The sequence below is a fragment of the Scyliorhinus torazame genome, chromosome 3 (assembly GCF_047496885.1).
Source record: "Scyliorhinus torazame isolate Kashiwa2021f chromosome 3, sScyTor2.1, whole genome shotgun sequence".
NCBI lineage: Eukaryota > Metazoa > Chordata > Chondrichthyes > Carcharhiniformes > Scyliorhinidae > Scyliorhinus > Scyliorhinus torazame.
The window spans coordinates 204,028,332-204,043,472 of record NC_092709.1 but is presented as its reverse complement, the minus strand read 5'-3'; the positions used below and the strand labels follow the sequence as shown (position 1 = coordinate 204,043,472).

Sequence of the window (15,141 nt, the reverse complement as noted above, 5' to 3'; positions counted from 1 at the left end):
TAAAAGATTAATGAGGAGGGAGAAAGGAGTACGAGAGAAAGCTAGCTAGAAATATAAAAACAGATAATTAGAATTTCTACAGCTTTTTGAAAAGAAAAACAGTAAGTAAAGTGATTGTTTGTCCTATAGAGCGGGAGAATGGGGAATTAATAACAGAAAATAAGAAAATGATAAATGAACTGAACAGATATTTTGCATTTGTCCTCACTGTGGAGGATAGAATGTGCAAACTCCACACGGACAGTGACCCAGGGCCGGGATTCGAACACGGGTCCTCAGCACCACAGTCCCAGTGCTAACCACTGCACCACATGCCACCCCGAAATCCATTTTTAAGGAGGTTATTGCAGAGTACTTAGAAAAACCTTGGTGCAGTCAAGCAGAATCAACATGGTTTCGGGAAATGGAAATCCTGTTTGACTAATTTATTGGTCTTCTTTGAGGAAGTAACAATCAAGCAGCACGGTGGCGCAGTGGGTTAGCCCTGCTGCCTCACGGCGCTGAGGTCCCAGGTTCGATCCTGACTCTGGGGCACTGTCCGTGTGGAGTTTGCACATTCTCCCTATGTCTGCGTGGGTTTCACCCCCACTACCCAAAGATGTGCAGGGTAGGTGGATTGGCCACGCTAAATTGCCCCTTAATTGGAAAAAATGAATTGGGTACTCTAAATTTATTTTTAAAAACATGGATCAAAAGGAACCAGTGGATGTGCTGTACTTAGATTTCCAGAAGGTATTTGATAAGGTGTCACATCTAAGGTTACAGTGGAAAATAAGAGATCATGGTGTAGGCATATTAGTGCAGACCGAGGATTTGTTAGCTAACAGACATAAATAGATCATTTTTGAGTTAGCAAAATGTGACGAGTGGAGTTCCACAGGGGTCAGTGCTATTTTCACTGTTTACAATTTATGGATAAAGGGACCAAATGTATGGTTTCCAAATTTGTTGATGAACCAAAGGTAGGTAGAAAAGCAAATTATGAAGTGTATGTGTACAAGGTGATGAGAGGCATGGATAGAGTGGATAGCCCGAGACTTTTCCACAGGGCGGAAATGGCTGTCACGAGGGGACATAGTTTTAAGGTGATTGGAGGAAGGTATAGGGGAGATGTCAAAGGTAGGTTCTTTACACAGATAGTGATGTATGCATGGAATGCACTGCCAGCGGAGGTGGTGGAGTCAGAGTCATTAGGGACATTTAAGCGACTCTTGGACAGGCACATGGGCAGCAGTAAATTGAAGGGGTGTAGGTTAGGTTGATCTTAGATTAGGATAAATGGTCGGCACAACATCGTGGGCCGAAGGGCCTGTACTGCTCTATGTTCTATGTGAAAGTCACTGTAGTCCCTGAGGACCATAGGCTGCTCTCCCCTTTTATTTATTTATTTTTTAAATTTAGAGTACCCAATTCATTTTTTCCAATTAAGGGGCAATTTAACGTGGCCAATCCATCTACCCTGCATATCTTTGGGTTGTGGGGGCGAAAGCCACGCAAACACGGGGAGAATGTGCACAATCCACGCAGACAGTGACCCAGAGCCGGGATCGAACCTGGGACCTCGGCGCCGTGAGGCATCAGGGCTAACCCACTGCGCCACCGTGCTACCATGCTCTCCCCTTTTAAGAGAGAGCTGAATGGTGATGATTTAACCTGAGGGTCACCGCACCTCAGGCGAGGTTGAGAAGGTGGGGCCTTCATAGATAACCTCAGCCCATACGGGAATTGAATCCACGCTGCTGGTAACACAAACCAGCTGCCAGCCAACTGAGCTAACCCACCCGCATGATGGAAGGAGCCCGCAAAGGGATATGGATAGCTTAAGTAAGTGGGAAAAATAACTAGCGGTTGGAGTATGACGTGGGAAAATGTGAGGTTCTCCACTTCGGCAGGAAGAATAGAAAAACAATATACTATTTAAATAGAGAGAGATTATGGAACTCTGAGGCACAGAGGGATCTGAGTACCCTGGTACATGAATCACAAAACATTAATATTCAGCTACAACAGGTGATTAGGAAGACAAATGGAATATTATCATTTATTGCAAGTGGAATGGAATATAAAAGTAGTGATGTTTTTCTACAGATATACAGGGCCTTGGAGGGACCACTTCTGACGTATTGTGTTTAGTTTTGGTCTCCTTTTTCATGAAAGGATATAAATGTGTTAGAAACAGATCAGAGAAGGCTCACTCGACTGATGCCTGAGATGAGGATTTATATCATGGGAAAGGTTGGACAGGTTGGGCCTGTATATATTGCCGTCTAGAAGAAGGAGATAGGGTGGGATTCTCCGTTCCCCGAAGCCGATTCCGTAATCGGCGATCGAGCACAGAATCCCTTTCTACGATGGCATTGGGGGCAGCGCCTGTTTTCACGTGCTCCGCCCCTCCAAAATGATGTCATCGAGGACCATGCCGCACGCCATTGGGACGGCCTCAGGACATCACCGGAAGGCCCTCCCCGATGCTCCAGCCCCGATGGGCAGAGTTCCCGACCTTGCGGGGGATGTGTGGTCTCAGCAGTCGGGAACCCGACGTGGCGTGAGGGGCTTCCCCAAGGACTGTGTGCTCCTACCTTCTGCTTCTCCTCAACTCCCAGCACACCCTATTCTGCTACCTGGTATAATGGGTAAGCTGCTGATGGTGTAACTATCTTCTCAGGATCTTATGGGCTGGATTCTCCAATGTTTAGGCAAAGTCTGGACGATCCGTGGTGGTTTTACGTCAAAAAAAGCGGCACCGTCGCAGCACCGATCCTCTGACCGGTGAGGGGCTAGCAGCCACGCCACGTAAAATGCACAGCCTTCACAAAATAAATGGCCAGAGAATTGCCAGGTCCGTGGCCGCACATGCGCACGGTGACGACCTACAGCGGTCGCGCCGTACAACATGGCACCGGCCATGCGCGGACCCGACCTGCCAGATGGTATCCTCCTGGGCACACCCTCACCACCTCCTGGCCACCCCCCACTAGTCCCCCCAGTCCTCGCCGAAGCCCCCCAGCCAGCAGCACAGTCTGCAGCCACCACACCGGGTTCCTGACAGCTGAGACCACATGTCCCATCAAGGGTGGAGCATCGGGGGATGGTCTTCAGGTGACGTCCTGAGGCCGTTCCAACGGCTTGCGGCGCGTTCCTCGATGACCCCGTTTCGGAGGTGGCAGAGTATGCGAAAACATGCGCTGCCCCTGATTCTCCGCCCGATCGCCAATTACGAAATTGGCATCGGGGAACTGAGAATCCCGCCCCATATCTTTTGTAGAAATTAGGTGGTGTGCAGTCTTCCAACCATAAGCAACAGCAGCAGTGAGCAGGTCACGCTCCTTGCATTTACACTTGACGTCATGTGCCCTGCATGTGCTTTTGGTGCCAAATCACCGAGGAGAGCTTCTTCCATTTTCTAGCTATTGGCATGTAAGGCAAGAGGACTGTGAAGATGAATCATTTTCTTACAAGAAAGAGATGGCCAGAGACACAACTAGGCAGAGTACCTACTGGCCAGGATCTCACATCTGAATTTGCTGGAAAGAACTGCTCAGGACAGTCCCGGGCAGGACAGAACAGTGCTAGTGTTAGCTCTGGACAGAGCTCCTCTAGTTAACAGCCTAAAGAAGAAACTTAACTTGGGAATAAAGCAGTATAAAGATGATTTAATGAGATATGGTTTTGCCAATTGTGCCAATGCAAATAAGGATGCAAGGCCAATGTCTGTTATATGCAGGAAATTACTGGCAAATGAGAAGAGAATTTTCAGATTTTGAAAAAGAAGTGATACCGGGTGACATATTCCTTGTGAGATTGAGCCCCCAGAGTCAGTTATTAACTTACAGTTGTCTCCAAATGAAAAAAGTACACTACTGTATCTGACCTGCAATAGCACATTAAAAGCATGCCATGAGGCCGTCAGCATTCTGGAATAGTATCCCACAGGAATATTCAGTGCTGAGCCAAACAAACATTTTGTAGCTATTGCCGTTCATGATGACCTACATGTGTGAGGTTGGATTTTCATTCTCATAAAGGTGAAGACAGCACAAAGGAACCGGCTGAACTCTGCCCCTGCTAGGCGCATTGCACTCTCCTCCTGTGAACCTGAGTGAGATCGTGAGGACCAAGCAGGCTCCTCTTTCGCATTAAAGGTAAGCGAATGGGGCGTGTGTCATGAAGGTCGGCCGGTTGGCAAAAGTGAGTCCCGGAAAAAGAAAGTTTGAAAAACACTGCTCCAGAGGACTCCCACAAAGGGCATCTCAGGTAACAGGGAGTGGAAGGCAGCAGGCCACCTCCATCTCTGATCTGCATCCTGGGAACACATCTCGACGTGGTGGGAGAGTACACAAGTCTAAGGAATTGTAAGGGCACAGCGTGGGCATGGGTGAAGTCAGGCACAAGTAGTTGGGGGACATTGTCACTTGCAAAATTTGGATATGTTACTGAATTAAATATTATTGTTGATCACCACCTTAACCTTAACCCTCCTCCCAGTGGCAAGGCACCTATCCCCATCGGGACACAGTTGTTCTCACTGGCCCTCCTCACCTGTCAGACAATTAGGCCCTCTCGTGTTTCATTCGTAGTGATAGGATTCAGGCATGAATTAGTGAACCCTTAATTTCCCTCTAGAGCAAAGGGACAAAGGAATGTAGGGTTGAACCTCACTCTCACATGAGCTCCCTGCACAGCTGGTGTGGCATCTGGCCCCTGAACCCACCCTGCTGTCTACTGGTCTCATTCTGCAGGCTCTTCCCTCTGTGCTGCCGCCACATGTTGCTGCTGAAGTCTGTGCTCCTTCTGCACAGTTATTAGTAGAACGGCCAGCTCCACTGGTTCCACTCCAATATCGATCGGAGTCCTGCGAGGGATGAAGAGAGAGAGTCAGGTTGGTGTTCTCGTTGCTGACCATCATTACCTTCCCTGACCCATTGGCTTTCTGAAGATCAAGCTATAGTATCAGTTTAGGTAGAGAGAAGAAATAGAAAGGGAACAAGTTACTTGCAGGAGTGGTTTATCGGCCACCTAACAGTAACTACACTGTAGGATGGTGTATACAGGAAGAAATAATTAGGGCTTCTAAAAAACGCATTGCAATAATTATAGGTGATTTTAATTTACATATAGATCGGATGAATCAAATTGGTAAAGGTGGCCCAAAGGTGAATTTCAGGATAATGTCCTTGAGCAGTTCATTCTAGAGCCAACCAGGGGACAGGCTGTTCTAGACGTGATAATGTGCAATGAGACAGGATTAATTAATTACCTCACAGTAAATTAACCTGTGTTCATAACATGATTGAATTTTGCATCAAGTTTGAGGAAAAGAGAAGTAAGTCTAAGACTAGAGTTTCAAACTTAAAGAAAGGTACAAGAGGATGAAGATGAAGCTTACTAAGATGAACCGGGAAATTAGGTTAAGATAGGCCAATCGAAATGCAATGGCAAACATTTAAGGAGATATTTCATAACATTCAACAAAGATGCATTCCAGTGAGAAAGGAACATTCTAGTAGATGAAGGACCCACTGGAGCTAACTAGGGAAATTAAAGATAGTAGCAAATGGAAAAAGCATACAATTCTGTGAAGATTAGTGGTAAATCAAAATATTAGATGGGATTTTTAAAAACAGCAAAGAATTACTAAAAAATTAATAAGGAGGGAGAGGTTAGAGTATGAAAGAATACTAGCTGGAAATATTTAAAAAGCAAGAGTTTCTAGAAGTGCTTAAGAAGGAAAAGAGTAACTAAACAGCATGGGTCCTCTAAAACAAGCATTGTCAAACTTGGGGGCGCGACCTGTGGGTGGGTCACGGGTGGGTGTCGGGAGGGTCGCGGAGCCGTCCGTCGCTGCGCTCCTGATCGCGCAAATCTGCACGCAACAGCCGCAGCAGCCGGCTGTTAATAACGCCGGCTGCAAGCGGCCTTCAAAATGGCCGTGATCATGTAAAACAAATACGGCCGCATTGCGCATGCGTGCCCGATCATCGGGGCACATTCACAGCGGGCGCATGCGCAGTGCGGCCGCTTTTTTTTAAAAAATGGTCGCAGCTTTTTGTTTTACAAGTTCAGGGGGGTTTTATTCATTTATTTTATTCATTTAATTTTTACTTTTTTAATTTATTTTATTCATTTCATTTTTCTTTTTCTTTACAAGTTCGTGGGGGATTTATTTGATAAAATTTTACAGGAAAAAAATGCAGAACTTTGGACAGATGGAGACTCCATTCTTTCCAACACCGGAAGGCTTCACCTTCACCCAACAGGTTCCATTGGAGGAGCGTGTACAAGGGCCAAAGAGACCCAAAACCATTTCCTCCATTTTTGTCAGCAGCAAACAAGGTAAGAGAAAATGGTGGGTCGCGCAGGTCGGCCGGTGTGGGTCGCGAAGATCGGCCGGGTTGGCTCCCGAAGGTTGGCCGGTTGGTAAAAATGGGTCCCCGGAAAAAAAGGTTGAAGTACACTGCTCTAAAAGGTGAGACTGAGGAATTAATGATGGAAAATAAGGAAATGGAGGAAGTGCAGAATGGATATTTTGTGTCTGACTTCACTGTAGAAAATATATAAATAACATTCGAGAAATACTTGTAAATTAAAAGGTGAAAAGGAAAGTGGAACTACAATCACCAGAGAAAGATTATTGAGGAAATATTAGAATTAAAGGCTGACAAGTCACCAGGACCTGATGAACTCTATCCTAGGATCCTAAAGGACAGCACGGTAGCACAGTGGATAGCACTGTTGCTTCACAGCTCCAGAGTCCCAGGTTCGATTCCCGGCTCGGGTCACTGTCTGTGCGGAATCTGCACGTTCTCCCCGTGTCTGCGTGGGTTTCCTCCGAGTGCTCCGTTTTCCTCCCACAAGTCCCGAAAGACTGTTAGGTGGATTGGACATTCTGAGTTCTCCCTCTGTATACCCGAACAGGCGCCGGAGTGTGGCAACCAGGGTCTTTTCACAGTAACTTCATTGCAGTGTTAATGTAAGCCTACTTGTGACAATAAAGATTATTAAAGATTAAAAGAAGTGGCTGTGGAGATAGAAGATGCATTAGTTTTAATTTTCCAAAACTCCTTGGATGCTGGAAAGGTGCCACCAGATTCGAAATTAGCGAATGTAACTGCCCTATTCAAGAAAAGAAAGAGACAGAAAGCAGAAAATTACAGGCCAGTTAGCCTAACATGTGTCAAGGAGAAAATGCTAGAATCTACAGTTAAAGAGGTTATAGTGAGACACTTAAACAATCTTGATGCAATTAGGCAGAATCAGCATGGCTTTATGAAAGGAAATCATGTTTGCCCAATTTATTAGAGATCTTTGAGGAAGTAATAAGTAACATGGACAAAGGGGAACCTGTAGATGTACTTTGACTGATAAAATGCCACCAATGGTTACTATGCAAAATAAGAGTTCATAGGGCAGCTGGTAAAACATTATCATGGATAGAGGATTGGTTGGCAAACAGGAATCAGAGGGTAAAGATAAATGAGTCATTTTGGGGTTTGTAAGCTGGAATGTCACAAGGATCAGTGCTGGGTCATCAAATGCTTACAATCTATATGTGACCTGGATGAAAGAACCAAAGGTATGGTTGGGAAACTTGCTGAGGACACAAAGATAGGTAGGAAAGTAAATTGTGAGGACATAAAGAGTTTACAAAGCGACTTGGATAGCTTAAGTAAGTGGGCAGAAAATGGTGGATGGAATCAGGGGCAGGATACTCCGCAATCGGCGCGATGTCCGCCGACCGGTGCCAAAAACGGCACGAATCAGTTGGCATCGCGCCGCCCCAAAGGTGCGGAATTCTCCGCATCTTGAGGGGCCGAGCCCTCATCTTGAGGGGCAGGCCCGAGCCGGACTGATTTCCACCCCTCCAGCTGGCGCGGAAATTACTTTGCCGGGCGACGCATGCGCGGGAGCGTCAGCGGCCGCTCACAGCATCCCCGCGCATGCGCAGTGGGGAGAGTCTCTTCCGCCTCTGCCATAGTGAAGACCATGGCGAAGGCTAAAGGAAAAGAGTGCCCCCACGGCACAGGCCCGCCCATGGATCGGTGCGCCCCGATCGCGGGCCAGGCCACTGTGGGGGCACCCCCCGGGGCCAGATCGCCCCGTGCCCCCCCAGGACCCCGGAGCCCGCCCGCGCCGCCTTGTCCCGCCGTTCGAAAGGTGGTTCAATCCACGCCGGCTGGCGTGGGTTGACAGCGGCGGGACTTCGGCCCATCGCGGACCGGAGAATCGCCGGGGGTGGGCCTGCCGACCTGCCTGATTTCCGCCAACCGGCGCGATTCCCGCCCCCGCCGAACCTCCGGTGGCGGAGCATTCGGGACACAGCGGGGTCGGGATTCACGCCGGCCCCCGGCGATTCTCCAACCCGGTGGGTGGTCGGAGAATCGCGGCCATAATGTGGGAAAATGTGAACTCATCCACTTTGGTAGGAAGAATAGAAAAGCCGTATATTATATAAATGGAGAAAGGTTGCAAAACTTGGCAGTGCAGAGGGATCTGGGTATCCTGGTGTATGAATCATAAAATGTTGCTATGCAGGAACAACAAATGATTAGGAAGGCAATTGTAGGAAAATTTTATTACAATTTTATAGGGCACTGGAGAGACCACACCTGGAGTACCGTCTGCAGTTTTGATCCCCTTACTTGAAAAAGGATGTAATCGCAATTCAGAGGAGGCTCACTCAACTGATTCCTGGAATAAGGGGGTTATCGGAGCAGTTGGGCCTCTGTCCATTGGAGTTTAGAAGAATGAGAGCTGATTTCATTGAAACATATGGTAAAACACCTGTCAGTGAGATCCTCCACTTCAGTGGAAAGGAGGCTGTCACCCGCCGATGTTAACTGGATCTGGGCCGAGGTGGCAGAAGCTGTGAGCGCCGGGGGCCCCACCGCGAGGACCGGACAGCAGTGCCGTAAGAAGCTGCATGATCTCCTCATGGCGGTTCGGGTGAGTCACCAGCTCCATGGCACCAGCTCCGTCCCACACACCTGTAACCCATCCCCAACCTCCTAGAGGGAAACTCAGGGTGGGCTAGCTGAAAGTGCCACTGGTCAGGCATCTGCCCTGAGAGGAGCAGTATGCCAGGGTTGGTGCCAAAGGCCACGGTGCATGCACCCAGTATATGGTGTGTGCTTTGCAGCGCCTCGGATGGTTGTACTGGGGTGTGCCAGCACCTGGTGAGTCACTGGCTGTGCTGGAGCATACCCATCCTGTTGATCGGCTGGCTGGTGTCTGAGGGTTCCTAGGTGGGTAGTTTGGGGGGTGCACCCATACGGCCGGTGGCGCTCTGCACATTTACGGGTCAAAGCAGTGCAGCCAGATGGCTGCCTTGCAGGCCGCAGCAATGGTGGCCTGTGTCCAGACATCCTAGTCCTGGGGACACCCCGGACCCATGGCCCTCTCCTGGTCGCCCCCCACTACTCCCTCCAGCCCTGGCAGACACCCTACCCCGGCCAGCAGCACAACTGCAGGGCATGGAATGCATTCATGCCGCATCGAAGCACCGGGGCATGGTGCTCCGTTGGGCGCCTGACACTGACCTTGATTTTTGGCTGACGCCCGATCGCGATTCCGGCATCACTGGATGGAGAATCCTACCAGAAGTGTTGCAGCCAGGACTGAATAACATGCAATTTGCATTTCTATTGGGGGGCGCTCTTCATCCCATGATTCAGAACATGCAAATAGATCAGCACACTGCCGGCGAGAATTAAAAACAATTTCCAGTCCAGCGGCGGGATTTCGGGACTGTGAAGTGGATCCACTGCTCGGTAACAATGAGGAGAAGAGGGACATCCTTATCCCCAGAGTGGGCCACAGGCTCAAGCCCACCCTCCTGAACAGTGCCTTGGGAGGTGGTGGCAGAGGCAGTCAGCGCTGCTGGTCTCACCTGAAGGAGGCAGCTGGTGATCCAGAGGGGTGGGGGTCACTGGTGAGGTCTCTCTCCTGAGAGGGGCAGATCAAAGGCCATGGTGCAGGTGCCTTTGCTTGGACTGAGCTCTGCTGATCCCCTGCTTCCTCTCCAGTGGAGCAGCGCTTCTGAGGAGTGCCAACACCTGGTGGGCCACTGATTGAGCTTGATCACGCCATGAAACAGCTGCGGTCTGAGGGTGTCCAGAGGGGTGGCCCAGGTTAGCACTCATCAAACAGGGGCAGCTTCACTGGCGTGGGCAGGATTGAAGATGGTCGCATCCCAAGGATTTTCCGCATGGTGAGGAATCTAGAGCAAAACAGCCAGTGGGATGCCCAATGCTCTGCTTTCTAGAATGCTTGCAAGCATGAAATGAGGGCCATAGACATTGATTATCAGAACTGGGAGTCACTAGCTGGTGACAGAGAAAGGTGTGGGTTGGTGTGTACAACCATGTGGCTACAGCAGCTTTGCAATAGACACCAACTCTGAAAAGAACAAACCACGACACTCAGTAGCTTCATAATAATATAAAATAATAATCGCTTATTGTCACAAGTAAACTTCAATGAAGTTACTGTGAAAAGCCCCTAGTCGCCACATTTTGGAGCCTGTTTGGGGAGGCTGGAACAGGAATTGAACCCACGCTGCTGGTCTTGCTCTGCATTACAAGCCAGCTGTCTTAGCCCACTGTGCTATGTGTAGCACTTGTGGTGGAACCTGCCTCTCGACAACTGACCTCTTCAGACGTGAGCAAAGATGCACTATATGAAGACACCCTATCTGAAATGGTTTGTTTGCTTCATGTTCATCATCCATTGTAGGTGGAAGGATGCCAGTGAGATTTTGACTCCAAATAAAGAAGGCAATACATCAGAAGCAAAAATAGATTATTTTTGTCAGTGGACACAGATTGTACAAAAGTTGAAGCAGAAACATTAGTGACCATTTGCTATCTTTGACAGTGACATGTTTAAAAAGTCTTGTGAATGCATGTCTCCAAGCTCAAAATAACATCTGTTTAAAGCATCTGTAATCATATGTAACTAACATGTGGGATTAAAGATTGTATTCTGTAACTTACCTTAGGATACATTTATGATTAGGTTCAATTTGGTTCAATTATCTTTGAGACTCCGTGTTCTGACTGGCATTTATCCCACTAATGTTTCATCCTGACATGTCTGTGTCTATTGGGTCAGTTCATTGGAGATAGAGCCCCCAGCAACTTCTCGATAATTGAGCTGGGACGGCTGTTAAAAGAAGCATTCCACGCAATGGCAATGTGCCACCCTGCCCCCAGCATACATGCAATTTCTATTCATAAAAACATATAAGTCATGATATATACCGAATACTCATTTGGTAACAATTGAGTGCCATCAATTTAAGCAGAATTATATATACAGCTTTTTTCAAGGCATAAAAGCAGCATTTCAGAACTACAAATTATACATCATCTATGTACAAGTTAACGATAGATTATAACTTGCATTAGTCATAGGCCATGTTCTGCCCGGGAGTTAGATTGAGAAATCTTACTTGGGGCTCCTGATCAAATGCAAGGAAAGATGATTGATCTGATTTATATTCAGTTAACTTGGTTAATTCAGTCACCCACCGATGATCCATTATATTATGTTGTGCCAACATATTACAGCAATAGTGGTTTCTCCTATAAATCAAACTGTCCTAACTGCATTTTGTTCAAATGTATGTACAGCTTTGATTCTCAAAGAGATGGAGACCACTATGGTTCTGGAAATCAATCTCAAGCAGATTGGCCCATTTATGAAAGAATAAGCTGAAACATACAATAGCAAGAATAAATGGTGACGCCCATTGGATCTCGCTGGGTCTGTCATCTTCACCGCACGAAGATCCATCTCTTGTTTGCTGGCACACAGAAAGGCACCCGTGACGGTTCGTGGTCCTTTTCCCAGACCGGGGAGGACTTTGCAGCACTAAATAGCTGTGAATGGGACAAGGAAAACATTGCAACTGTTATAGACCAGTTAAACCAATTCCCTGCAGGGAGATCATTTAATTTCTAATTTTAGCAAGACTCAAAGCCAATAACCTTGGGACAGCTCCATTAAACAAAAACAGAAGATTTTGACTTTAATTGCAGATTTGTCTCGTGAGCGACATGGGGGCATTGCCTGAGGTAAATCAAACTACATTTAAAACCAAATTGGCCTACTTCTGTTCATCTACTGCTGATGAAGATATATGTATATACAAAACAAACCCTTCACCTAGAGATGATGAATTTAACTGCAAGCAGCCCAGGTGCAAACGTTGTATTTGTATTTCTCAGACAGACCCTTATTAATCTGTTATTGTCTATTTACTTTCTGTTTTCATAGTCTGTTCCTGGCAGTTTGGTATCTCCTGGTGTGTCCTGTTGCAATAAGCAGCTGCCCTGTCAACATCAGTGAAAAATGAGGTAATAAGGCAGGCACGTTAACCCGTTGCCTTTTGAATTTCTTTTATTTACAGAACAATAATTTTTGCAATGGAATAATTTTAAGTGTTTGAATATAGGGAAGCAGTTTAAAAAAAGGTGGAACCAGAAGAATAAGAAGTAGAGGGCTGATCCAGGATTATGTTAAACCACTGGGATTCATTCCTCCCAGTCCTTCTCCACATGTAAGAAATATAATGACAAAATGCAGGCCTTAATCTTTTAATTAGAAACACTTGAGGCAAGAATGTTTAGATTTCTTTCTTGTGCCTTGCTTAACCATAAGTTTTTTTTTAAAGTTAAAACTCAATTGTTACTTCAGACACAGGAAACTTTCTAATGAGAAAGGTAAACCTGGCACAATAGGCAAACTGTCTATCTTCTGCTGATAGATTGTTCTTACTGTAATTATGTGGCTGAGCCCTTTTGGAAAATCACTGGTATGAGTTGTGAAACGAGTTTTGTTTTATTTGATAGTGTGCCAGTATTTCAGGTCCATTGGGAAAATACTATCCATCTTCATGCAAACTCCCTTTGGGAGGGACTATTAACCAGCGGGAAGGGACAGTGGATGACAGCATCATTCGTCATGACTTAGGAAGGCTGGCCAATTTCTCCTGGGAAATATTAGCACATTGTCAGGGTTCACTAAATCAAGTGGCATCTTATAGCAATTGCCCGTCCTCTTGAGGACTGCCACATCTCTTATTACATAGATTTCTTCAGGAAACTCAAGCACTGTATAATTGATGTTATCTTAAGGCAGGTCAAGTTTAGTGAAAAATCACATGATCTGTGGTTGGCAAGAACTGAATTAAGTGGTTACAATAAGACATTGCTGAAAGTTTCTAGATGTTTTGAGTCTGCACAGTCTGTTTCTTCCAGTAACTTGTCACTTCTAATCAGACTCCTTTCTGTTTCTCTGCAGCATTCCATCAGACTGTAGTGAACATGTGACAGAACTGTACTGGATAATGGAGCACCGCAAAGGACACCACTACAAGAGTGGATCTCAAAGGCAGCAAAGTTATTTTAGCCATACCCTTGGAAAAGAATGAGGGGTACCCAATGTGTTATTATTTCTGGTTTAAGACTGCTGACTGCCGACTTTATTTCTGTTTGCAGTATTTTGGGAGATGTTGTTGTTGCTTTATTTGTTTCAAGACAATCTGTGCCTGGATGAATGTAGTTCCAGCAACACTCTAGAAGATCGACATCACCCAGGACAAAGCAGCCCATTTGATTCTCACCCCATCCACCACCTTAAACATTCATTCTCTCCACCACAAACACACAGCGGCAGCCATGTGTACCATCTGCAAGATGCACTGCAGCAACTCACCAAGACTCCTTTGACAGCACCTTCCAAACCTGTGACCTCCCTCACTTAGAAAGACAAGGGCAGCAGATGCAGGGAACACCACCATATTGAGGTTTCCCTCCAAGTCACTCACCATCCTGACTTGGAAATGTATTGCCGTTCCTTCACATCACTGGGTCAAAACCCTGGAAATCTCTCCCTAACAGCACTGTGGGTATTCCTACACCATAGCAACTGTAAGAAGGCAGTTGACCACCAACTTCTCAAGGGCAATTCGGGGTGGACAGTAAATGCAGGCCTAGCCAGTGATGACCAAATACCTTGAATGAATAAAAAAAGTGTTTTTTTTCACCTCAAGAAGGTCAACATCAAATTAGTCCGGTACTCAACCTACCCTCTAGTGAGATGGAGTAGGTGCCAAACAGGCCAGACGATCTTGTGCTATTATTGTGCCCTCATTTTATAACAAATAAAATGCCTGGGGCTGGATTCTCCACCCAGCCGCTCCACATTTCTGCCCCGATCAGCAAACGGGATTCTCCGTTACGCCGGCCGGTCAATGGGGTTTCCCATTGTGGGGCACTGTCGGGAAACCCCCGGGCGCCGGCAAAGCGGAGAATCCCGCCGGCGGAGAATCCCGCCCCAGGTTCCTGAACTGCCCAGAGTGAAGCAGACCTCACATTTAGGGTGGCTAACATTTTGTGTTCCCCCCCATTATGTTAACATCCTGGCTAACACTCATCCTTCATCCTACACTTATTCATGTATCTGCTGCTGCTCAGTGTAATTTGGCTGTTCAGTCTGCCTAATAACTGTGACTACATTTTGAGTTTTGGTGTCCGTTCAAAACTCACCCGCTCCAGCAGAAATGAGGTGCAGAATGTTTTTGTTCCAAGGGCTCACAGCGACGCACGCCAACTTTATAGCACTTTCTGGGTGGGAAATTGGCAAAACGTGATGGAAATTTGGACAGCTTGCCAGGCAGGGTAAGTGGCAGGAGAAGTTTTAATATCCTCACATTTGAGCAATACTTAAGTTCCATACGTTTTTCTGGTTCATCTTTATAAGGTCATTCTTTTTGATAGATATAATGGGGATTTCCTTCTCTAAACGAGTTGAAATCTCTCGGGCGCGATTCTCCGCTCCCGCACCGGTTGGGAGAATTGCCAGGCATGCCATTTTTCCATGCGACGCCAGTCCGACGCCCTCCCGCAATTCACCCAAGCGGCGAGAACGGCCCCGTCGAAATTCTGCGCGGCGCAGGCCGGAGAATCGCCCGAGACACCCAAAATGGCGATTCTCCGCTACCCCCGCTATTCTCCGGCCCGGATACGCCGAAGTCCCGACGACGTGACCCCAGTTCACACCCTCGCCGTTCACACCTGATAAGTAAAGTAGACAGCCAGTCATGCTGGCTGCGCTGAGCAGTGAGGAGGTGAGCGGACT

General features: G+C 47.1%; 2 long non-coding RNA genes across 2 annotated transcripts in view; one reads left to right on the top strand and one right to left on the bottom strand.

Moving 5' to 3' along the window:
* Window positions 1–5,900, bottom strand: part of LOC140409567 (uncharacterized) — a 75,014-nt gene extending 69,114 nt beyond the window's left edge. Inside the window, exons 1-2 of the long non-coding RNA XR_011940400.1 lie at window positions 5,791–5,900; window positions 4,666–4,852 (exon numbers count right to left, since the gene is read on the bottom strand). This is a non-coding gene — a long non-coding RNA (uncharacterized lncRNA). The remainder of the gene's footprint in view (window positions 1–4,665; window positions 4,853–5,790) is intronic.
* Window positions 5,901–6,089: 189 nt separating this feature from the next.
* On the top strand, window positions 6,090–14,355 carry LOC140409566 (uncharacterized). The gene is made up of 3 exons (XR_011940399.1): window positions 6,090–6,333; window positions 12,277–12,356; window positions 13,303–14,355. It is a non-coding gene; the product is annotated as an uncharacterized lncRNA (long non-coding RNA).
* Window positions 14,356–15,141: the final 786 nt, after the last annotated feature.